Source organism: Apus apus, chromosome 1 (assembly GCF_020740795.1).
Source record: "Apus apus isolate bApuApu2 chromosome 1, bApuApu2.pri.cur, whole genome shotgun sequence".
NCBI classification, from domain to species: Eukaryota; Metazoa; Chordata; class Aves; order Apodiformes; family Apodidae; genus Apus; species Apus apus.
Window position 1 is genome coordinate 42,433,946 of NC_067282.1, and position 23,952 is coordinate 42,457,897.

The following is a 23,952-nucleotide window of genomic DNA, read 5'->3' on the forward strand; positions in this document are numbered from 1 at the left end:
GGAAAATAAAGGAAAATACCATCAGTGTCGGTGTGGCGGCAGCGGGGGGTCCCGGCTGCGGGTGGTGGCCCGGGGAGGGGTGGGCAGGGGTGCTGCTTCCCGGCTGCCCAGCGGGTGATGTCATCCCGCCCGGATCCAGCCCGGGCAGCGCCGCGGCAAGGCGAGGCAGGCAGCAGCTCCCACCGGCTGCACCGGCACGGGAGGGGAAAAAATAGAACACATTCGGGGCGGGGGGGGGGATAAATAAATAAATAAAAATAATTAAAAAAACCCAAGCATGCAGTGTTTCCTCGGCTGTGCGTGGTCGGCTGGTGACGGCAGCTGACAGGCCGGCTTGCAGACAGCGGTTTCAAGTTGATTACGTCCCATTAGAGAGATACTCCTCCCCCTCCCCCAGCACGGGCAATCTATACCCTAAATAAATAAATAAATAAATAAGCGGGCTCGGTTTGTGCAGCCTTACGTCACTAATAAAACGCTCCTATCGCCCCATCTGTGACCTGTTCAGCGCGGTTACTAATCCCGCGCTAAGACCACTTCGCTGTTCCTGTACATTTCGGAGTTGGAGACCAACCAGAAAGCAGAAAATGGAGCCCACACGCCAGCGCTATATAAAGCAGGGTCGCAAAGTTGCTGCGAATATCTACCTGCCGTGGCACGGGGGGGGGGGGGGGGGAGGGGGGGGAATAATAGAAAAGAAAAATAAAAAATAAATAACATGGGGAAGGAGAAGAATGCCGTTTGTTTCATGACGGATAACTAAAGACAATAAATTGCTTGTACTTACTTATTCGGGGTTGTGGGGGGGCTGCCAAAAGCTAGCAGGTTTTTAAACCCCGACGCAAGTGAACTTCTCTTCGGTGCTTCCTACCGAACTGCTCGTACCTGCTCCCTAAGCGCGTAAAAACAGCCTATTTTCCACGCAAGCTTATTTTCGTGGGAGCGAACGCCGCGCCAAGATCCAAAAAAAACAAAAAACAAAAAACACCAAACCAAAAAACCCCCACAAAACCCGCTGCCTGGAGCATCGCATCCCTGCAAACCAGGGAGGGGGGGGGGGGGGGGGGATATAAAATAACCCATCGGGTTGCGTCTGTCCGCCTCTTCCCGCCCCCCCAAAATCCCGCAAGACCCGTTGGGTGCGAGGTTTTTGTTGCGGGCGGGGGGGAGGTGACTGGGAGCCCAAATTTCATCCCGGCGCATCATCCCGGCCGCACCAGCAGCGCGAAGCTTTCGGTGGGCTTCCCAGGGTGACGCCGATCCCCGGGGCACCCGCTGCTCACGTAAATGCCAACGCCGGACGACTTCGGGAAAAGCAAGTGGGTTGTTTGTTTGTTTTTATATAGGACATAATTATTTTTTTTTTTTTTAAGAAGGCAATAGCCCGTCACACTCTTTTATTTTTCGCTCCTATATAGCGCGACAGCCAATTTTTCCCCTTTCTAGCGTTACGCTCTGATTTTGTTATTTGCTGGGTTGTGGTTTTTTTTAATACTGAGTATATTACATTTTTTCCCACAGCCTCGAAGGCGCAGGGGCACCGCGGTCTCTTGCTTCCCCTCCACACACCCCCCCCGCCCCCCGCCCGGGGACGGCAGCACAAAGAGCTGGGCGCTCCCAGCTTCTCATCGCTCCTCGCTTCTCAATTGCAGCCCCCCGCTTTTTTTTTTTTTTTTTTTCCCCACCCCCCACCTAAAGCCTCAGCGGGAAAAGTTGAGGGGAAAAGTTCGGGCGGGCGGCGGGGGCGGCCCCCGGGCACAGCCACCCATCCACGCACACCCCCCGCACCGCTGCCGCCGGGGCACCGGCAGGGATGGACGGGAGGGAGGGAAGCACCGCACCGCCCTCAACCCCCGGCTCGCCCCGGGGGAAGAGGAGGGGGCGCCCTGCCCCCGCTTTTCTTAAAAATTATTTAACTTCAGTATACGAGCGATTTATTTTTTTTTTTTTAAAGCAGGCTGATTGGGACAGCAGCAGCAGCAGCAAAAAACCACGCTCGTTAGCCGTTTATTCTGATAAGAAAGGGAATCGGCACAGACCTGAGCAAAAGCGGCAGAGCAGGAGAAACTGTTTCCTGCCCCCCTGACACGGGGGTCCCCGCTCCCTCTCTCTCTCCTGTCTGTCCGCCCCGCTCTCTCCGGGCACTCCCTCCCTCGCTCCCTCCCTCGCACACCGCACAGCGCCGGCGGGGGCGGCCGCGCTCGCCGCCGTCCCCGGGCAATGAATGGGGGCAGCCCGGGGAGCCGCGGCGCTCACCGCCGACTTACCCGCGTCACATGATGAGCCGGGGGCAGGGTGGGCCGAGGGTGGAGGAGGCTCCCGGCGCCGCCTCGCCTCGCCTCGCGGTGGGGCCGCCGCCGCGACACCCCCCCCGGCCGCTCAGACAAAGGGCCCGGTCCCGACCGGTGTCCCCCCTCCCCAGCTGCCGGCCCCTGCTCCGGCCGCGGTGGGCGCCGGTGGCGTCGCTGGCATGCGGCGCGTCCCCGCCCCCACCGGCAGCCGGGCGGGGGGAAGGGAGGGGCCGCGCCCCCGCCCCTCGGCCGCCCGGCGCCCGGTGCGCTGCCCGCCCCGCCCCGGAGGGGTGGGGACGGGAACGCCCGGCCGCACCGCCCTCCGCCTGGCCTCGGCCCCGCTCCTGGCCCCGGCCCACCCCGCCCGGCTGCGGGGGGCAGGGCAGCGGGGCGCCGCGGGGAGGGGCAGGGCGGTGGGGCCTCCGAGGGCGCCGCGGGGAGGGGCAGGGCGGGGACGGCAGCGGGAGGGGACGCGGTGGCGCCGAGGGGAGGCCCGGGGCGGGGGGGGCCGCGGCGGGGGCAGGCGGGGCGGGGACAGTTTAACGGGGGGGGCTCGGCGGGGTGGTCCGGGGAGCAGGACGGGGCGGCCGCGGGGCGATGGGGACGCGGAGGGGTGTGGGGCGGTGGCGGCGCTGAGAGGAGGCGAGGGCGGACGCGGCAGGGCGGAGGGGGCGCTGGGGAGAGAGCCCCGGGGGGGGGGGGTAGAAGGTTATGGGGGCGCTGAGGGGAGCCCCGGTGGGGACGGACAAAGCGATGGGGGCGCTGAGGGGAGGTGCTGAGGGGAGTCCCCGAGGGGCCGAGGAGATGGGGGCGTCGAGGCGAGCCCCGGGGGTGCGGGACACGAGGCGTCGGGGGCGCCGCGGGGAGCGCTGCGGAGGGGGAGGCGAGGGAGGGAGGGGCAGGGCACGGGGGCGCCGCGGGGAGCCCCCGGCGGGAGGGCGGGGGCGGTGTCCGGGGGCCGAGGGGCGGGCCGGGCCGTCCCGGGGCCGCGCTGCCGGCGGGGCGGGCCGGGGGGGGGGGCGGCGGTGTCCGCCTCTTCATCCGCGCTCGCTGTGGCGGCCGCTCCGCCCGCGCAGGTAGTTGGAGGGCTGGCAGGCAGCGGGTGCTGCAGCCCCTTCCTTCCTTTCTGTTTGTTTGGGGTTTTTTTTTTCCCTTCACCTGGACACCCCGCAGTTTATGAGAAGTGCGTGAGGTGGTTTTCTTTGCATGGCGGTCAGTGCGTGGAAGTCTTGAGTCGCGCCTCTGCGAGGTGAGGACTTCCTTTATGGGAAGATTTTTGACGTGTAAGGGCTGCAGCTCCTGGGTTGCAAAGGCATTAATAACCATATACAGAGAAACACGTTCCGAAATTTTAAGGTTTAAAGCAAAAACTCTTTTCTTCTACATGGGCGTTTTGAAAGAGGAAATCTTAGGAGACAAAAATACAAGTCCTGAGAGTTGGTGTTAAATTTTAAGAAGCAAATCTCTTTCTTTTCAAAAGCATTTTCACACTGTCTTTCACGTCTGTACAGAACAGTATGTTCTGGTGGAAAGGTCCTGGCCAGTGTCAAAGCTCTTAAGCTGGCCTAACCAGTTACCTATGGATTCCCTTGCCTTTGAGAGCCTTTTGTTAGTGTACAGCTGATGTGGCTGTTTTCTGCCTCCTGCCCTATGATTCCTGTTGCATGAAGTAAGTAAACAAAGTGTGGCCAGAGTGCAGGTGAGCTTTGACCAGCCCTGGCCTCTGAGATGGTTTCTGGGCAATGTTGGGGAGGGTGAATATTCAATTTAAGGAAGCTTAATAGCCTTATGAATAGTCAGGGTGCCATGCTTGACCCTGGCAAAAGCCATGGTCAGAACTGGTAGAAAAATGGCAAGTTATTTATGAGTGCTCACCCCTCATCCTTTTCAAATGAAAGCTTGGCTCAACAGTTCCAGAGGGTCCCACTCATAACAATAGTTCGGGAAATAAAATGCAAAAGGTGGGATCTCTTGTCTAGTAGGTTGGCCCATGGTGCAAGTGTGTTTGTAAAAGCCTGTATTGCTTGCATGTTTACACAGAAAGCCAAGCTGAGCTCAGGTAAATAATTACTGCTGAAATGCTATTACTTTCAGTAAATACAAACTAATGTTTGCTTCTTTACACAATATTTACCAAGGGAGTCAGAAGAACCAGGTTTGTTACCTTAGAGGATTTCATGCCAACTGCCTGAAATACAAAAAAAAAAAAAAAAAAAAAAGAACAGCCAATAAATATTAAAATGGATATAAACAGAAGTCTGCCTTGTAGTCTATATAAATATATGTTTCCACAAGCTACAAAGGGGTTTATGCATGATTTCCTATAATGCATTTTATATTTTGCCTGTAGTATAATCATGTCCTTTGGAGAAAAGTGGGCATAGAGTTAAAATACAGTCTGATGACCCCAGCCATTTCTTCTATGGTGACTTTAGATGTAGAACCAATTCCGACATCTCGTCATAAGTGACATATGTGATATATTAGGTTTCAAAATATTTCACCCGAGTCAAAAGTTAAGGTTGTAACACACTGTTTTGAAAGGTAAGATATGCAATCCCATAGGAAGGGGGCTACTATTGGAACACTGCTAAAAATAGATAGATAGATAGATAGATAGATAGATAGATAGATAGATAGATAGATAGATAGATAGATAGATAGATAGATAGATAGATAGATAGATGTGTAGCTTATATTCAGATTTATCAATTAAAAAACATGAGTGTTAACGCTCATTCTTCTTAACCACTTGGAACAGGGAGCAACAGTTTCCCAGCACTGAGTGTGCTGCAGAGAAAAACTGGTTTCTACCTCCTGAGGTTGAAGGATTAATGAATACTTGGAACATGAAAAATGAATAGGGGTAGTGGGAAGAAGATTGCATGTAGACGGTGCAACAAGGTGTGTAACAGAGAAACGTCATGTTGCACACTTTGCTGTGCCCTGAGAAGCAGATGAAGCTCGTCTCCATTGGATTTCAGATAAAGTACTTAAAAACATCCATATTTATTTTGTTATACTTAGAAATATTCATTTATCTAATGTATCTGAGGAAATAATCTAGAAGAGGGGTTGGCTGACTGACATTTGGTGATAAAATTTGTTCTCCATGAGCTTCATTATGTGTGATGTTGGCTGTTTACATGGTCTATTGCCTGCTACTAAGAACTATTACCCATATGCATGCATTTGCAGGGCAGTATCTAAAGCAAAAAATATGTAGCTACATTCACAGGAAAAATGTATTACATGATTATACATCAATAGATTGATACAGAAGTAGGGATATTACACATTAGTATTTGATATATATCACAGATTTATAGAGAAATGTAGTTCTCAATCACATGCTTTTATGGAAAACCTGTCCTACTAAATCACCATCTTGGCTCACTTCATATACCTGACCCCTCTGTTTCCATTCTCATCTAGATTAACAAAGCTGAGCATACGTCATCTATTTGAAATCGTCCTGGCTTACATTTTAACACAGAAATGCTTTGAAAGCATGTAGTGTTTCTAAAGATGTAGAAAGTTCTCTTTTTTGTTCTTTTTTTTTTCTTGAAAGAAGGATCTTTAATCACGTTTTCTGTAACTCGGTGAGACTTTTCTGCATGCCATATTTTCAGAAAGAAGAGTATTTTTTAATTTTGAAATGGGAACCTCAGCAGATTGTTACCATCTATGACCCTAAAAATAGAAAAACCTACTTTTGGAAGCCAGGAGAACAAATTGACCCACAGAACATTTGTGGTTAATTCCTTTTTCATAAGTCCAGCAAGTGTGTTCATGTGCGTATTTTAGACTTTCTCTATAATCCTTTCACACTTCTGCCATGGTGCCTACAGAGCAGTACTACTAATTCAAGTTAATTATTGAGTCCCTTCACTTACAATCCCAGATGGCTCCTTCCAGTCTTCCTGTAATTCTTCTTCCGCTGATGTGGTTTCCTAAAACTTGGCAAAAACAAGATACTATAAAATCTTCCCATAATGTTCTTCAGCTCACCTCTCCCATATTTGTCCTTCACTGATGCAGAATTTTCTTCACCATTCTTCCCCAATATTGATTGTCTTACTTGTGTTTTGTCTTAGATCCTAAGCCAGCAAATGTGTAAATAAATAAAAAATTCAGTGACTTCTGCCTTTAACTTAAGCATGTTTTAAGTCTTGAGGTCTTTTGGTTGGTTGGTTCGGTTTTTTTCATTTAATCATAATAAATCAATCATTTTTTTCAAAATCGGAAATGGCATCACCAGCAGAGAGCACACTGGAACCTCAGAACAAAAGAAAAGAGAAAATCAATAGCATATTTTAACAATGCAAGCCTGAAACAAATAAAGATACATCTGAAATAAATCAGTAATGTGCTGAATATTGGGAGATTTTGTCATTTAATTAACACCAGTCATAAAAAAAATCATTCTTATCTATTGTTTATTCCATGTCAATTTGTATTCAATTTTCTAACTCAAATAAACTTAAAAAAAATCAGCCTTCCTACTCGAACCAAAAACTGAATGCGTTTTTATTTGGAATGCATGGTTAGACAAAAGCTTTAACAAATTACATGATATATTTTAGAAGACAGATTGTGTTCATTTGCTGAACTTAGGGAAACCTTTGGGTTGACAGATAATCAATTCAAATACCTGCAGTTGAGGGATTGTGTTACTAATTCCTTTCTCAAGCTTTCCCTTTTGGATACAGGCATATAAACAGGTTTGTTGGTTTGGGGTTTTTTTTGCTAAGGAATTGACCACATCAGCAGATACAGCCAGTTGGGTATGGCTGCTGTCTTAAAAGCCAACCTGTGATCATCTGCCAAGTGCTTCCTTTGCTCCTTCTCCAGTCAAACTGGTGTTAAGCTCATCAAGAATACATGGGCCTTGCCCCTTTATCTGACAGCCACCATCAAGCATGAGCCCAGAGAGCCAACTACGTATTGGGCTGCATCAAAAGAAGTGTGGTCAGCAGGGCCAGGGAGGTGATTCTGCCCCTCTGCTCCGGTCAGACCACACCTGGAATTCTGTGTACAGTTCTGGTGCCCTCAGCACAAGAAAGACATAGACCTGTTGGAGACGGTCCAGAGAAGGGTCACCAAGATGATCAAAGGCCTGGAGCACCTCTGCTATGAAGACAGGCTGAGAGAATTGGGGCTGTTCTGCCTGGAGAGGAGAAGGCTCCGAGACCTTATAGCTGCCTTCCAGTACTTGAAAAGGGCTACAGAAAAGCTGGGGAGGGGCTTTTCATCAGAGAAGATAGTGGTAGGACAAGGGGTAATGGTTTTAAACTGAGAGACGGGAGATTTAGGTTAGGTATTAGGAAGAAATTCTTCACTATCAGGGTGGTGAGGAACTGGAATGGGTTGCCCAGGGAGGTTGTTGATGCCCCATCCCTGGGGGTTTTTAAGGCCAGGATGGATGAGGTTTTGTGCAACCTGATCTAGTGGTAGGGTTGCCTGCTCATGGCAGGGAGGTTAGAACTTGATGATCTTTAAGGTCCCTTCCAACCTTAATGAGTCTATGATTCTAAGGTGGTTTGGGGCAAGCATGTCAGCTCCTGCTGCTTTGAATTTACTTACAAAGTGTTTCAACGACCATGACACTGCCATCAAATGCTAGGGCTTATGGGCAATTCTAGGTGGCCATTAACCAAAATGGTCTATCTAAAATATGGAAGTATGACTGATGAGTAGCACTATGGTATTTCATGTGACTCACTCAAACATCAGCAGTAGTATTCATTGGTTATGAACGTCGGAGCTTTCAATCACCACATTTGTGCTTCTTCTGTGCTTTCCATAAAGCAATTGTTCATTCTTAAACAGACTATCAGGAAATCTTAATTTCAGCCCACTGTCCTTAAAAAAAACAAAACAAAACAAGCTGGCTCTGTACATAAACGGCAGTGGCAGTGTACACAATGCAGCCTCTTTGATATAGTAAAGTATATAATGTGGAATAGTTCAGTTACACTGCATAAAAGAAGAAAATTAAAATATGATATTATAGGTGCATGTTTTTCTCCAGGGATAGAGATTCAATTTGCCAGACTTAGAATACCAATGTTGCCAAGACACATACTCTAGGAAAGTGGGGCCACACAGTGTTAATGCTTCACTCCCTTGATCCAAAAGCTCTGTGCCCTTTCTATAACCTTGGATCGAGATCATGCACTATTTTTAATTTTAAAATTGCCTTATTTTAGCAAGAGCCTTTGAAGGGGTTATGATCTTATTTAAGAGGCAGAAAAACAGGAGGGACAGTTCCTTATTTAGTGTAATCAGACGTTGGCAAAAGTTAATAGGGAGTAAGGAATCATCAAGGAACATGTTCTAGGAAAGAATGAGGTTTTGGTTTTTGCATCTCTCCAATGTTTGGTTAATGCTTTTGTAAGGAAAAAATGTGAGAAAAGCACTTAGTGGCTCTGGACACCATGTCAGTTTGACACCCAGGAACGGGTAGCTCTGAGCTTTCATTTCAAACCTCTGTAGTTTGCAGCTGAATTAATGGACTTAAACCACCCCGAGAAAATGTCTTGCATCATTTTAAGCTCCATGTTCAATTCCATTATATTATTATATTGAATACTGGGTTGTTTGGTTGTTTAGGAAAAAAAAAAAAAAAAAAAAAAAAAAAGGAGGTGGGAGGGAACCTTAAAGCTGCTACATCTCTTTTGGTGAGACAGAGTGGGACAATCTTTCCAAATTCTCCATGTAGCTGCCACTGTGTTGTGTTCTCTGTGGGTCCCAGTTATTTTGTGCTGCACTGTGTCTTTGTAAAACTGGCAATTTGTAATTAGTTCCCTGTGCATGGGTTTCATAGGCTACAAAAGAACTTCTGCACATGAAAGACCTGGAGGGGCAGTTTCAAAGCCACAAGAAATGTTTCAGAACTGGTTAGGTTTTGTGCATGGGACTGAGAAGCATTCTGCAGACAGGGTAGCAAAGGAACACTTTCAGCTGGGCACGGATCTGATTTCAGACCTAACAGGCTGCTGCAAAACATCTGGGATGTCTTTTATGCAGATGTTATCATAGCAATCTTTCATGCCTTTCTTGACAGGTTTTATTTATAACAAGTATTTTCAAGAAATTTGGTTTTTCCTCAGTTGTTTTTAATTCAGCAGAGTTCTTTGTTCTCCATGGAGGTGTTAAATAAATTACAACAGAATAAATCTCCAAACAAATAAACACTTTGATGCTTTTTCTTTACTTGGAAAGCATTTCTCCTTTCCCATCTTCCACCCTGTCTTACAGATGCTTTCCTGTGTTACTAAGGCATTCATGTTGATAGCTTTTGTTTTTCTTTCAGAAAGGCCACACAGCTTGTCTTTTCCAGTACCAGAATCTCTTGGATTCAGGATATACTTACAGAGTCTCGAGAGCAGAAAAGAATCAGAATCAGATTGGAAGTGGGACACATTGAAAATGGTTCTTTTCAACACTTCTGTTGTTTCATTAGGTTGACTTGAAATGCCTGGGTTTGCGTCTGGGCATCATGGACATATCCATGGTCGTGGTGATTCTTGGATCATATGGTTTCTGGATCAAAGGTTGATGGCTCACAAGCATTAAGAGGTTTCATCTGGACTCAGCTGTACACATCACATTTCAGTGAGTAAATTTTATTTTTTTTAATGAGTTATATTTTTTTAAAATGAGGAATTTCACAGATTATTAACCATAGTTGTGCCACTGGGTATCAATCTAACAGCTCAAAAACGGAATCATCGTGTTGTACCAATCGCTTATTTAATGTCTGGGCTTGTTTGTGTGCTTTTTTGGGATTTTTGTTTGTTTGTTTGTTGGGGTTTTGTTTCTTTGGTTGTTTTTTTTAATAAAATCATGAATTTGAGTGACTGCAAAGCTTAGAAAATACCAGTTATCAATTCTCTTTCTAATGACAACCGATGACATGATTTTTACAAATGGTTGAGCACTTGGCAAAAGCTACCCATAGAAATCGAATGAGCTGAAAGAAACTCCAGTCTGCCCTATTGTTGCTACTGAGCTGACAGATGGGAAAAAGAGGAGGAGGTTGTGATGCTCTCCCAGAAGCCCAGGGGCACACAACAAAATGACTGCTGAAGTGCCTTGAGAGATCATATGTGAGAGAGGAGCAGATTTCCAAGGAGCAGACAACACCTATATTCTGCTTTAGAAGTTGCCCTTCTAACACAGCCCCTCCAAAGGGGCTGACCAAATTTGTCTGTGGAACAGCTAGCTCCAGAGCTCATTTGAAAATTAGCAGTGGAGGAAAAACTGAATTTTCCATCAAGGAAGGAAGAGCTGGAGCCAGGCTGCCTACTGCAGCAGCTGCTGGGAGAGCGGGAGGGCTGGGCTACCATTACATCTGCCTCAAGCAGGTGGCCCAAATGCCAGCATCTGCTGCTGCCCTGGACGCTGTCACCTTCCTGGGCACCATCAGCATGGCTGGGGTGCTTTGCTACTCTGGCCGTCTGCTCCTGCAAACAGCTGCACACTCTGCTAGCGCCCAGGCAGCAGGAAAAGCCCTGTGCAAAAGCGTGCAAGCCCCAGAATAAGAATTGAGTATCTTAACTTTTACCTGTCTTTTGTTGTTGTTGGTTTGTTGTTTTTTTTTCCCCTCAGTTAGTCTAACGTGTCTCTTTTGGTTTTGTAAAAAGTGACTCAAGAAGTTAAAAGTACCAAACTTCAGTAGCTTCACCCATATGTGCTGCGCGCCTCAGGCTAGACAGCACATATTGGTAGCCAGACTGAGAAGAACATTTACCACATTACCTCTTAAAAACTCACTTTATTTTTCTTGTTGAGCTGGCTCCCATCCAATGTGACACTCCAGTGTGAGCCATGCAATGACAGCAACAGCCTCCATGGAAACACACTGGAGCGTGAGGCTAGTCATGGGGTAGAGAGAAAAAAGGCAGCTCCGTCCTTTTCCTTAGTCTGCCACGTTTGTATTCTGAACAAGCTTTCTTTTCATTTTTAAAGCGTTCTTAGGAGCACCTCTTCTATGCACTGTGGATGTCTCTTGTAGCACTGCAAAGTTACACTAAACCTGGAAAACCTGGGGCTGGTTGCAAGGCATCACCATCTCACAGCCCCAGCTTTATGGACCTCTGCTCCTCCTTTTTTCATGATGGAGCCAGGAGGTGAACCCGCCTCTGCAACCAAGACATGAATAAATGCCAGCTGTGATGGTTGGAGGTTTGAAAGCCCACTGCAGAGTGAGGGGATCTGCCCTGCAGGCAGCCTTGGCGCTGCTGTGCTGAAGGTCCTGCAGACTGAACATCTCCTCATGGCAAAAAGGAGGTAGCAAAGGGAAACCGCATCTCAGAAATTTCCTTGATGTCTTTCAGAATTTTATGTACCTCCACTTTGCCCAGGAACAGTTTTACAGGGAAACAAGTGCATGGAGGGCAGATGTTAAGCAGGTTGCTCTCCCAGTAGAGGAACTGGGGAGACTTTGATGGTCAGGATGCCCTGAGGAGGAGATCCCTCATCATCATGGCTGTCATCATACCTCCCTCTCCATCATACTCCCCCATCTAATAGCAGCATGCAAAGTGGCTTAATGCCATTTTTATTTAAGTAATTTAATAATTTCCCCTTAATATTTCTCTGAAATTTTCATATTTTTTTTTATTCCCCAGAGTGCCTTGAAATAAATCTCAGCCTGACTTTCCACTCTTCAATACAGACAATGAACCAGGTAGCTGTCTGGCCTTGTTCCAAGCATTTCAGCCTTTCACAGATGACAAGCTAACTCTGGCAAAATTTGCAAGCCTACAGGCTAGCTGCTACTGTGCTTAACTTCTAGACACCTGGCTTTACATCCACAGACAACATGACAATACCAAGTTCCACCGCACGTTGTGTGAAGGCTCCTAGTACTGAAATAATGATGTGCAGTGTGAAATACCCATTCTGTATATATATCATGGGGAGAATCAGGTGCCTGGGATTCACCACAGCCAGAGTACTGACCGGGGAGCCTCTTAAATGCTAAGAAGAATGACTGAAACCAGTTACATAGTAGAATTTCCCCTGCCTCAGCACTTAAGATGCCTAAGCGTGCACTACAAGGCTTTATGGGGCTGGGAGTCAGTCTGGTACTCTCTCCTCGAGCTGAGCACCTAAGCTGTCTTTTCCAGGTGCTGAAATCAGCTCACTTTTTTTTTTTTTTTAAGTGATACATCAGTACCCACACAATAATATGTATATGACATGTAATGTATGTCTTGTATGCAATGTACACAATATGTAATAAGCACATTTAACGTATAATGCTTTTATGTGTATGTTTTGAATAATAACAACAACAACAATAATAATGTTAATAATACACAGCAGGCACCAAGGTGATGTGTCTCCTATCTCTCTCATCTCCTAGCTGCACTCCTTATATTAGTTGTGCTTGCCTAAGGGACTGGGATATTTTTTACTAAATGTGGACCATAGGCATTTACATCAGGACCAACCACTCTTGCCCTCTCTCTAATGGAAAAAAGATACTCACCTTTAGGGTTTGACTCATCCTAAAATAGGTTTCTAAACTTTGCTGGCATCTCCAGACATCTTTGTCATGCCATACACTTTAGTGAACACTCAGGAGCACATTTGGCTTTAGCGTGGACTCCAGCTCTCTTGACTCTGATTTGGTCACTCCTTGTGTCTTGGCTGTCCCAAGTGCTTTGGGTGTTTGTGAGCAAAACCAAGTCACCAAGGCTAATTCTGCTCTGAAATCTTTTAGGCATAACAACAGATATGTATAAATCTGGCCACTGTTCCTTTAGTTAAATTTCCTCACAAGACTCTTTGTCCCTTGTGTCTCAGACACGAGGGAAAAGTAATTGCACAGCAAGCCATCACAAGGGAAATCACCTGGCTTCCTAAGTGATGCTTTCTGATCTACTGAAATTACTTTTCTGAGATCGCCAAGGGCTCTAAGACTCCAGTTAACATCCTGAATATCTGTTTTCGATGTATGATACCAGGTCCCGAGATAATGTAATTTTTAACATCTACATTGAGTTAGGGGTCCTGGGCGTGTTTATCAAGTGCGGGATGTGGCCCATGAACTCTATCTTCCAAGTATCTTTTGCATAACTTTTCACCTTTTCTCCTCTTTCTCATAATTTACCTCTTATTCCAAGAGAGCCTGATCATTCCAACATCTTTATAGTGTAATACATTAGAAAGAAACTTTGTTGGCTACCTTTAAAGCACTTTATATCACTTTAAATCACTTACAGTACTACAGCAACACTGCAGAGAATGCCATCTAATTTACATAAAGTCACCCAGAGGTTAATTAGGATATGGAGGTAAATTTCCAAAAGAGCGCACCAGAAAAAAAGCAGCAAAAAGCAATTCTTTCCTTAATTGGTTTTGTACACACACCTCTCATTCTATGTTTTACAAATGTACTCTGTAATTTCTGTCTTCATTTTCTGGGAAGATTGCATGTCAGGTAGAAAGGAAGACTGTTATTGTGTCTGTCTGAGTGGCTACTTGCTGACCTTTTGTTGTGGGATAGACTATTTGGAAACACGGCCATCACATGCCATCACAATTGCATGGTAGGGGCTGTAACGCCACAGTCACATGCAACCTCTACAGTGGAAAAAAACCCCAACAACCCAGATATCTTTCTACTTGGGTAACTGCTGGTAAATGTTGATAAAAACCTTATGTTAGAATGACATAAAATAGTACACGTCCCCAGCTCTCTCAACATTGTGGAACAGAAGCAAGGTGCTTCCCTGGTGAGTCCACATGGAGGAAGAGCAGGGCCTTTAATGTTAGTCAGGGCAAAAGTGATTATTTTGCTGCTTGAAGAGAAGCACTCTGAGGGACCATCAGAAACTGTCCCAGGTAACCAAGGAAGAAGGCAGTCTTGGAGCCCTCCTGAATTCATCTCTGACTCTGGATAGCCTGAACTGTGTGTTGGCTCTGAAATCCATATCTGGATCCTGAGACTTCAATGGAAGTGGTTATGCTTTCCCACAAGAGCTTTAATGGACACAGCCCAGGTTAATATGAAGACCTTACTCCTCTCAACAATAACAGCATACACTTCCACCATCAAGACCTAGAAAACATGATGGGCTAAACTACAATGTTTTTAATGAGGGTTTTTAGCATTAGCATTTACTGCAACTAGATTTCTGCCTGACCCTGAATCTTGATAACCTAGAAATGCTAACAGTCTTGGGTTTGTCCTTTGAAATATGAGTTAAAAGCTACATTTTCAGAGGCTTTGAAGCTATTCTAACCCCTAAATTTGTCTTTCTCTGAAGCAAGTAGAAATCCCTACAGCAGATTGAATAGCTGTAACAGACTATAAAGACTTCAGCTTTATTTCAGTCTTCTCCACCAAGGTGGTTAGACACTTGACAAAACCATGCTGATGGCAAGGAGCTGCTCAAATGCATGCTAGAAACAGAACACCTCCAGCCCCTAGATTCAGTGTCAAAACTACAGACTCACCTTGCTGCACAGATCCCACTGCCTTCCTGATTGCTCCTCCCCCTCTCCACAGCATGAAGGTGGTGGATCCATCACTGCTCCGTTGGAGAATAAAGTGAATTTGCAGTTCTGTAAATATTATTGCAGGTGAACATTTCAACAAAGGCCACCTCGAAAGCAGACCTGATGCAAACATTTTCATCTTGAGAGAGATATACAGTGGTAGAGCCTCTCACGTGAAAGTAGATGTCACATTTGGTAGGGCTAATAAGGTAATCGGAGCCCTTCCACTTGGTCATGAATAAATCTGTCATTGACAAGTAACATTCCTGTGTTCATTCAAAAGTTGTGATGTAATAAGAATACCAATAATCAACATTGAACTTATTTACTCTATTTTACGCATCCATTATTCCTTATTATTCTTGGTGCCTAAGAAAGTGTTCTTTCTCTTCCTTCAAACAGCTCTTGTCTATTGTTGGTGTTTACAATCTTCTTATTGTTGCTGACAGTTCTCCTATTCGCTCCCTGTCATCATTCAACAAAGCTAAATGCATTTCTTTATTTTAATCTTTCTTGAAAAGTCAATCCCTTAATTAGAATCTATCGTTGTGGAGTTCCACTGGGTGTCTGCAGGCTAAACACCACTAAGGTTATTTTCTTACTAATTGTTCTCAGAGACAGGACATTTGTTAGTTTTGTTGATGGCATTAGGTTTTTGGTGGTGGTGGTTTTTTTTAAAGGCTGTTTATCTAGGTGAAGGCAAAAGGCAGAATTCATTAAATCAGATTTTAAAAGGATCAAAGCCTACAAGGCATAGAAAGTGATTCTTTTCTTGGTTGGGATTTTAAACCAAAATATGTAAAGACAAACCTCAAAGCCAGGGGTTTGGAGAATAAGCATGTCAAAATCTCTCTCTAAAACACAGATATTTTAAGATTATGCTTGTGAGAGAAGGCTGTCAAATGCTGATCTGTTCTCTCTCACCAATTGCTAATGAGCATCAGGAAATGTGGAAACACTCCTTCATTCCTAACCTATCAAATACACTTTGCTAAAGAGACACTTGGAGATTCAGTTGGAAAAACAGTAATAATAATTTTTTTAAAAGCCTTCATTTTCCTTTCTCTCCTTAGTTTCCAGTTTTGCTAACTAATCTGTCTGCATGCAAGTTTTTTAGGAAGCATTTAGCTCTTCTAAAGAAGAAGACTCAAAGAACCTTTATGCAGATATCACAACAACTGCTGGAAATCAGTTTTGATAGGCCTCTCAATGTGTCATTTCTGTGCACCTCTTAGGGACGTAAATTCACATGCAATTGCCTTCCACAGCAGCACACATACTAATCTAGATAATAAATGTAGTAACAACCTTCCTGAGGGACGTTATCTTATACCCTGTACACGTATTTACTGTAGCTTGAGTATTTCTTATGCTGGGATATGTCCCATTTGATTCAGTTCTATTTAAATTAACTATTTAATTGCCCATGAGCTAAACCAGAAGTTTCATTGATTGGACATACCAGCTAATGGTATTCCATCAAGGTAAGCTCAGAGTGTGTTTCTGTTTATCTCCTCTGTCACTTCTATGGGTCCTGCATTGCAATTTGCTGCCTGCTTCCAGTGTTAAAAGTAGCATTTTAATGGCATTTCTCCTTCACTTGGGAAATAAGTCCTAGCAGCTGGGGCTTCCTTGTTCTTGCCATGTCAACAGCTGTATTTTTCACATCAGTCCTAGACCTGAAGTGGTCTTACCCCAGGTCACAGTTGCCAATATAATGCCAGATCACACTAATTATTTCGTATGTGGCTAATTACACACTAGTGTTTGGACCTGTGCCTCAGTTACTGGCACAGATGTGGCCTGAGAACAAGTACCTGTTGGGCCATGCTGTTACTGTGCCTTGGGGATGCCCATCTCTTTCTATATGAGCTTCACATCAGACGTGGCCTTTTGTGCCACCTCTCACATCTATACCTGCCCTGAGAGCAACTACAGTCCCATGTCCACACTGTCCATCTCATTCCTCTCTTCCACTCCTCTGTTACAGCTGCTGAGGCAGACTGGCTTTCTCTTCCCTGCTCTCCTCTTGTCCATGCAAGCTTTCCTGTGCCACCTACGCAGTGACTTAACCTGAGCAGCAGCAGAGCTTACTCCCTCTGCAAATATCCCCAGCACTGTGATTTAAGCACTCTTGTGGTATTTAGGAGCTGCAGCCTAAACCCCAGAGAGTTCAAAAATTGTCCTCTTTCCAAGGTGAGATGGATAATGCCAAAGACCCTGAAAGCTAAGTCAAATAGGTTCAGACCCCTCTGGGGATTTCAGAAGAGGCTAGGTATGTTGTCCAGTCACTCTGGAGTGCAGCAGATCTTCAGTGAAAGACATGAGGTATCTCCTGACACTGGGCTGCATCTGAGCTGGCTCAAAACTTTTCTTAAAGGGATTTGACAGCAGACCAGGATGTTTCTGGAGAGTAAACATCTAGTGGGTTAGACACTGCTGGAGAGTAGGCAGTAGCCAGCCTTGGGATTTAGGCATGTGGAGTTTGTCCAGGTCTCAAAAACATTTTGAAAGGTGCATGTGTTGCTTCTAATGCCTGCTCCTCAAAAAATCTAACAAAAAAATTTTGCATGTACTAATACCTATATGCCTGTATACCTATATACACTTTGATCTTTAATGAAGCTCTTATATTTATTTGCATGATTAAATGACGTGCCTGCATCAAAAGTGCCTTGGCATACAGCTCACCTCTGTGCATTGTGCACTGCAGCTCCATCCCAGCCCGAGGTGCCAAACACTCTGAAGTTCAGCCATCCTGGTACTGTAAATGGGGAGACTCATTCCTCCTGTGTAAATAGGATACAAACTGGCTTTCAGGTAGCACAGCAAAACAGAAATTGATACTTCTCCCAGTAAAAGAGTAAAAAGCATCTGTAGAAGGAAGACCCATCCTTTAAAAGCATGATAAATTTTTAAATTTGGCAGAGAACAAAATATTTTTAAATGATGCAACACGAAACAGTCACTGACACCCCTACTGAAACGTGACACTGGTTCCAGGATGTTCAGGCACTCCTGCTGGGACAGATAATCTGCATTTAAATTACAAGATTCAGCCATATGTCTGGCTGGGAAATGAAAAGGTTGGAGTGATAGATACCACCTTGTGCTTCTGCTGTTAGAGTCTTTCATCCTCCAGTCATTCTCATGCACAGTGGTCTGTTCCAGGATAAACTCTCTTCCTATTAAATAATATCTGAATGTCTCCAGGGCCTGTTTCAGAACTGAGCAGTCTCTTTTTTTCTCAGAAACTATATATCAAATCTTTGGTGGGAGCAAGCTTTTGACTAATATTCTCCTCTGGTTATTTAACTTGTAATAACTTATCAATTTAAACCATGCAACTTTTATTTGAGATTTAGGCTATGACATATGATTGGGGATTCATACTGTTCAATTTAAGAAAAGGTGAATCTTCCTCATTTACAAAAAGGGCACACCCAGCTCTCCACTCCTGTGTCTGTGCATATAAGTTTTAAAATAAGAGAGGAATATTTCCCTATAATTCAAGTAATATTATTATTTTTTCCTAGCTGGTATTTGTTAGCCTTTGCCATTATCTTTCAGCAGGAAACTATTTTTGTTGCACTTTCAAGTGAAAACAGCATCTTCTTTCTAACTGCTGGATGTATTCTGTGATGGCTTGGATTTTACTTCTTTTAGGCTGTGAGAAATTACTATTAGAATATTTCCAGTAATTTAGTTGCATGTCCTGAACAAAAATAGAATTGGTGAGAAAAATCTCATTTTTACTATTATGAAGAAGACAACATGAAAGAGTGTAAAAAAAAAAAAAGATATCTGAAATGTAGAGCCTTTCCCCACATTTGCAGTGTCTTACTATTTCTGGAGGTTTTTTTTTTTTTATAGTTGCCATTGCACATGCCTTGTATTGCAGGCTTAGTGGTTTGATGATGATATCAGCAAGTGCTAAAGGCATGATCTGGGTTTTGAAATCGGGTTGCTGTACTCTTTAAATGAGAAATACTCCCAGAATTTATGGTCTTCATTGCAACCTTTGGAGATATCTGGAGAGGACACTGCCAGAATCAGAGCGTTGCCATCTCTGTAAATGCCGCTTGGAATTTCATGGGGACGTTTTTAAGATGCACATGCAAGAATCTGAACTGAAAGCTGATGCTTTTCAAGAGGGAGAACCTGTTTGTGAGGACTTCAAAGGATGATGCCAATGCAGCACTTTCTTGCGGAATTTTCTGAAAACAGTCTTGCAGATGAGCAAGTCAGAGGTCAAAAGAAGCCTTGCCGTGCTCTATTTTCTGTTCATCCAAACTGCTTGATGAGGTTTGTCCTCCCTGCTTTTGAGCCCCTGCTGTTGGGCTGAGCTCCTAGCTGAGTCCTGGCCACATTAGTGTGAGTGAAAGAGTGAGGAGCACCACTCTCACCATCACTGGGAGCAGCGGGGGAAACTCACTCTGGCCAATCTCCTGCTGCCTCCAGCCAGGAGGCAGAGCTTTGAACTCATCTCTCACATCCTTATCTCTGCTCTTTTATCACCAATTTAAAAAAAGAAAAAGAAAAAGAAAAAGAAAAAGAAAAAGAAAAAGAAAAAGAAAAAGAAAAAGAAAAAGAAAAAGAAAAAGAAAAAGAAAAAGAAAAAGAAAAAGAAAAAGAAAAAGAAAAAGAAAAAGAAAAAGAAAAAGAAAAAGAAAAGGAAAAAGAAAAAGAAAGGAAAGAAAGGAAAGAAAGAAAGAAAGAAAGAAAGAAAGAAAGAAAGAAAGAAAGAAAGAAAGAAAGAAAGAAAGAAAGAAAGAAAGAAAGAAAGAAAGAAAGAAAGAAAGAAAGAAAGAAAGAAAGAAAGAAAGAAAGAAAGAAAGGAAAGAAAGAAAGAAAGAAAGAAAGAAAGAAAGAAAGAAAGAAAGAAAGAAAGAAAGAAAGAAAGAAAGAAAAAGAAAGAGTAAAAAAAGTGGGAGGATCATTAGTTTTGAGCAAGTGTGAACTGACAAAAAGGATGCCCTTGTGAATTTCTCCCAGAATTGTCACTGGCCTCTAAGAAAGAACAAAGAAATAAAAGGGGTAGCATCATGACTCTGAAGATACTTATTTTCATATACTTTTTTTTATTATTATTATTTCGGGGCAGTTTTAATTAAAACTAAGCACGGCCAGTAATCATAAGGTATATGCTTCCTTTTGGCAGCTTTGAATTTTTTTTTTTTTTTTTTTTCTTAAAAGATCCTGATAGTGAGGTTGGTAAGTCATCTAAATGAGCATGCATGAAAACTTGTAAAATCTAATTTGGTACAGAATTCTTCCAGACGTGGCATATATCCTAAGTAAGTGTTTTATAAGAGAGAGCAGAGAGTTTATAGTTTAAATATGGTTTATAGTATAAATATGGTTTATAGTATAAATATGGTTTCTAATAGTTTATAATGGTTTATTAATGGTTTATAGTGTAAGTACATATGATTTTGTACATATGCCATACACAAAACACTAGAGGTGTCTGTTTAAAGGAGGGCAGCATGACAAGCCTCTAGGAGCCATGTCTACCTCGTACATATTACACATCTTAACAGCAATTGCCTAATGGATGTGCTGATGCCAAAAGAAACCTTTGGGTCTTTCTGAGAAGAATACATCCATAAGCTTCCATGAAATATGTCACCCCTTTCACTCATTTATACTAAGGAAATACCAACAAAACACTGTGTTTAAATAGCTTTAAGGATCTGATATAAATCAACAATAGCCAGGAAATTTAAGAGCGCCAAAGCCCGACACTCCCACTTCAGCACATTACACCCTGTTTTTGCAAAAGCCTGGGGTATCCCACCTCATTTGCAGCTTGTGATTTATGTCAGGCCCTATAGGAAAAGTACCAGCAGTACCAGATGCCTCCACCCCAGACCTCGCACGGCAAGGGTTCAGATGAACTCACAAGAAAGCACTCACATGTGCTTTACGTAAAAATATCCGTAACTTTTTGGCCTGAGACCCCATTCCCCAGCCGCTGAGAGCGAGTTCCCCCTCTGCCCCGCAGCCGCTCTGCGGCAGCCCCAGCTGCCCGCCCAGCGCTGGGACAGATGCAGCGCCCTGCGGAAGGGAGGGACCCTGCACACATGCCAGGGGAGCAGCTCTGCAAAGCCTGTAGGACATTTCCCATGCTGGCTGCGGTTCAGCGGCTGGGGCCATCCCGAGGTGGCAGCACTGCTTCTATGGCTGCTGCCAGGCCCTTTGGCTGCCCAGAGCTGGCCTCTGGTCAGGGTGGTGGTGCCCTCTGCACAATCACTCTGCTGGGAGCAGACCCTGGTGCCCAGGTTTCAAGCTTCAGGATGTATTTTAGGACATATTTCAGTATATGTTACCTATTGGCAGTGCCAATACACAGTCTCAATCTTTCCTCCAAATCAACCCAGGAAGTTCAATTATTCTAAGACCCACTGTTTGTTTTTTTTGTTTGTTTGTTTTAGGGTAAGACAAGTTGAAAATATTTAATTCCAATGCAGGACTAGATTAAGGCTTTTTTAACTACCTTTTTTTTTTTACCTCCCTCCTGTTGCACTTATAACTGCTTGGCATCAATCTCAAACATCTGCTTTGGACCCGAGGAAAAGGAAGGAGGCATCTTCCCCAAAGCCTCCTGGGCACCTCTAACCCCAGAAGCCTTGTCCTACCCCTGCAGGAACTGCTCCCGTGCTACTCTTGTCATCCCAGAATCCTACACTTGTCCCTAGGGATTCCTCTTGGCTGAAGGCAGAGCTGTTGCTGCCTCTGCAGCTGCAGGAACATCCTTGGGAACAGAGAAGTGGGCCAGGTCCTGAGGACTCAGGGTGAAAGAGGATCTGAATGAAAGCCCCACCTCCCTTTGCTGCTTTGTAATTCTACTCACAACATTGATTCATAGTAAAACAATTTGGTGAAAAGAAAGAAGTATTTCCCTGTAAGAAGATTTCTCTTTATTGTCAACTTTCACACAGTCAGGGGAAGAAATTCCCTAGGCCATTAGAGCTTCTAATATTACAAGCACAAGGTTTGTTTTGAGAAAACAAACACATCAGCATTTTCTAAGTTGTTTTTTTTTCAACCTTTAGACACCTTGGCAGGGCATCGTTTCAGTGGAATTTTTTTTTTTTTTACATGAAGGCATATAGACAGGAAAGCACAGCACCAACCAGGAGTGCAATATGCCCCTGGTCTGTTCATGATAAAAAGCAACAATGCAAAGGAGCCATAAACGAAGCAAAGCAAAAGGAGGAGAGAGGCATCCACAGAAGTGAGTGTGTGGCAGCTCTCCAATTAGTGGAGATTTCCCTGGTACTGTTATCCAAAGTCATTTGCGTAGAAGCAGCATTCATTATGGACACCTGCACAGATGAGAGTAGATGAGGGGTTTGTTTATTTTTCTTTTCCAAGTCCTGCTTTCCATAGTATCAACGGTATAAAAGCAAAATCAAATCAGTTTACAGGGAAATGTATAAATGCATCATAGTAATGGCTCCACTCTTGCAGCTTATACCCTCTGTGTGTTAAATAGGCCCTGAATTTTCATAATGTAACTTAACAAAGATAACAGCATTTTTAAAAAATGTGTGTTTTTAAGCTTTTATCTTAAAATTCTTCCCTCATGTAAGCCAAGTAGCCCCTCTGACTTAAATCTCTTTATTACAGTAAGGTGAGTTGCACTTGTAGCAATCAGTGGAAAACATGAGATAGTTCTTGTTAACATAAAAATTCTGATGTTCTATACATATATTTGAAAAGTATGGAAGATCCAGCATGTGTAGGATTACTTTCAGCCACCTTGGTGAATTTGTGTTGAACAGATAAAATAGGAAAGGGAGGAGAGGTGAATTTGCTAAATACATGCTAGAGCCAAAAGCTATCAATTTCATATTATTGTCCCCTGAGGTGCATCTGTGACATGCAGAGTCAACAGCAGAGGTATTTCCCAAACTTGTCCCCTGACCTTGCAGCTGGACCCTGTCCCTGTCCCCAGGCTGTCCCTGCACAGCCTGCCCCTGGCCCCGACAGACTTTCAGACCAGCCAAGTTGGTTGCGCATACAAATGGGTTAACTTGACCAGTGACCTAGATAAGACACGTTTCCTAACCCAGAGGACAGACAATTTTAAGGGCACATTACTGCTTCCCCTCCACAGGAGGAACTTGCCCCGAAAGGACATCTCTGCATGGGACAGCTGTGGTTTCACAGGATGGCAGGGGCTGTCATCCAGAGGCAGCAATTCTGCATGGCAGCTCTGTGAGCTTGGCAAAGGACTGGAGGGAAAATATGAAGAGAAGATGAATCTGTTCAGCACTAAACATGTTTATTTTAACTTCTCTGAAGCTTCTGAAAAACCACTGAACAAAACTCCAGGGTATAAATCAAAGTGAGAGAGAGAAAGAAAAAGGGCAAGCGAAAGAAAGTCATTACTTTGATTGGCAATGAAAGATTACTCAGGATCTGTAACTGTGTTTACCTAGCTCAGCCTCAAGTTCACCATTCCAAAAGCCTTGAAAGAAACCTGTGATAAAAACAACAAAGAAAGAAACCAAAAAAGCCCAAAGTGTTCACAGGAAAATTACATGTGGGACAACAAGTGGAAGTTAGGGGTTTGCCATCTATGCTCACACAGCTGCATTTTCTTTACTATTAAGTGCACGTTTTATAGAATTCCAAGCTTTCTCTGCTAAGAGTGTAAATTACAGAATAAAAGCCAAAATTATTAACATAAAGATAGCTATCCAAATATTTTTTTTTTCTGTCTTCAGTATCATGTCCTTCAGCTACACCTTAGCATAGCCCAATTCACGGTATAAGGCCGGAAAGTCAGTACTAGGCACACAGTTACAATAACTACTGTTCTCACTTGTTCACTATAAGCTCCCTATTTCCTTCTTAAAAGTTGTTTTCAAAAGGATCTGCTTGCGTAATTGTGCAGCAGCAAGCCCTGGTAGCCTCAATCCCCAAGAATGTTTTCTATGACCTCTTCCTGCCCAGTTTTTCCATGTGAGAGAGAGAGAGAGAAAGAGAGAGAACTGTTGGGAAAGGGGAAGCTGGCAGTGTTACCAGAGGGTAAATGAGTAAACAGATGCAGAATAGAGATTAGTGTTGGGGGGGGAGTAATAAGCAAACAAACAAACAAATAAATAAACATTATTATTTTTTGTCCCTG

At 44.1% G+C, this 23,952-nt stretch overlaps 1 protein-coding gene and 1 long non-coding RNA gene across 5 annotated transcripts in view; one reads left to right on the top strand and one right to left on the bottom strand.

Annotated features, from left to right (window-relative positions):
• Positions 1-2,530, bottom strand: part of KLF12 (KLF transcription factor 12) — a 247,807-nt gene extending 245,277 nt beyond the window's left edge. Inside the window, exon 1 of one of the 3 annotated variants that reach the window (XM_051608921.1) lies at positions 2,268-2,530. The gene's annotated coding sequence lies outside the window, so the exon portion shown is untranslated. Of the gene's footprint in view, positions 1-787; positions 1,191-2,267 lie in introns of those variants that run through there. The other 2 variants (XM_051608924.1, XM_051608922.1) reach the window with 2 other exon arrangements.
• LOC127380229 (uncharacterized) overlaps positions 1,205-23,952 on the top strand; it is a 29,012-nt gene continuing 6,264 nt past the window's right edge. Inside the window, exons 1-2 of one of the 2 annotated variants that reach the window (XR_007888439.1) lie at positions 1,205-1,319; positions 9,760-9,911. This is a non-coding gene — a long non-coding RNA (uncharacterized LOC127380229). Of the gene's footprint in view, positions 1,320-3,256; positions 3,541-9,759; positions 9,912-23,952 lie in introns of those variants that run through there. The other variant, XR_007888440.1, reaches the window with a different exon arrangement.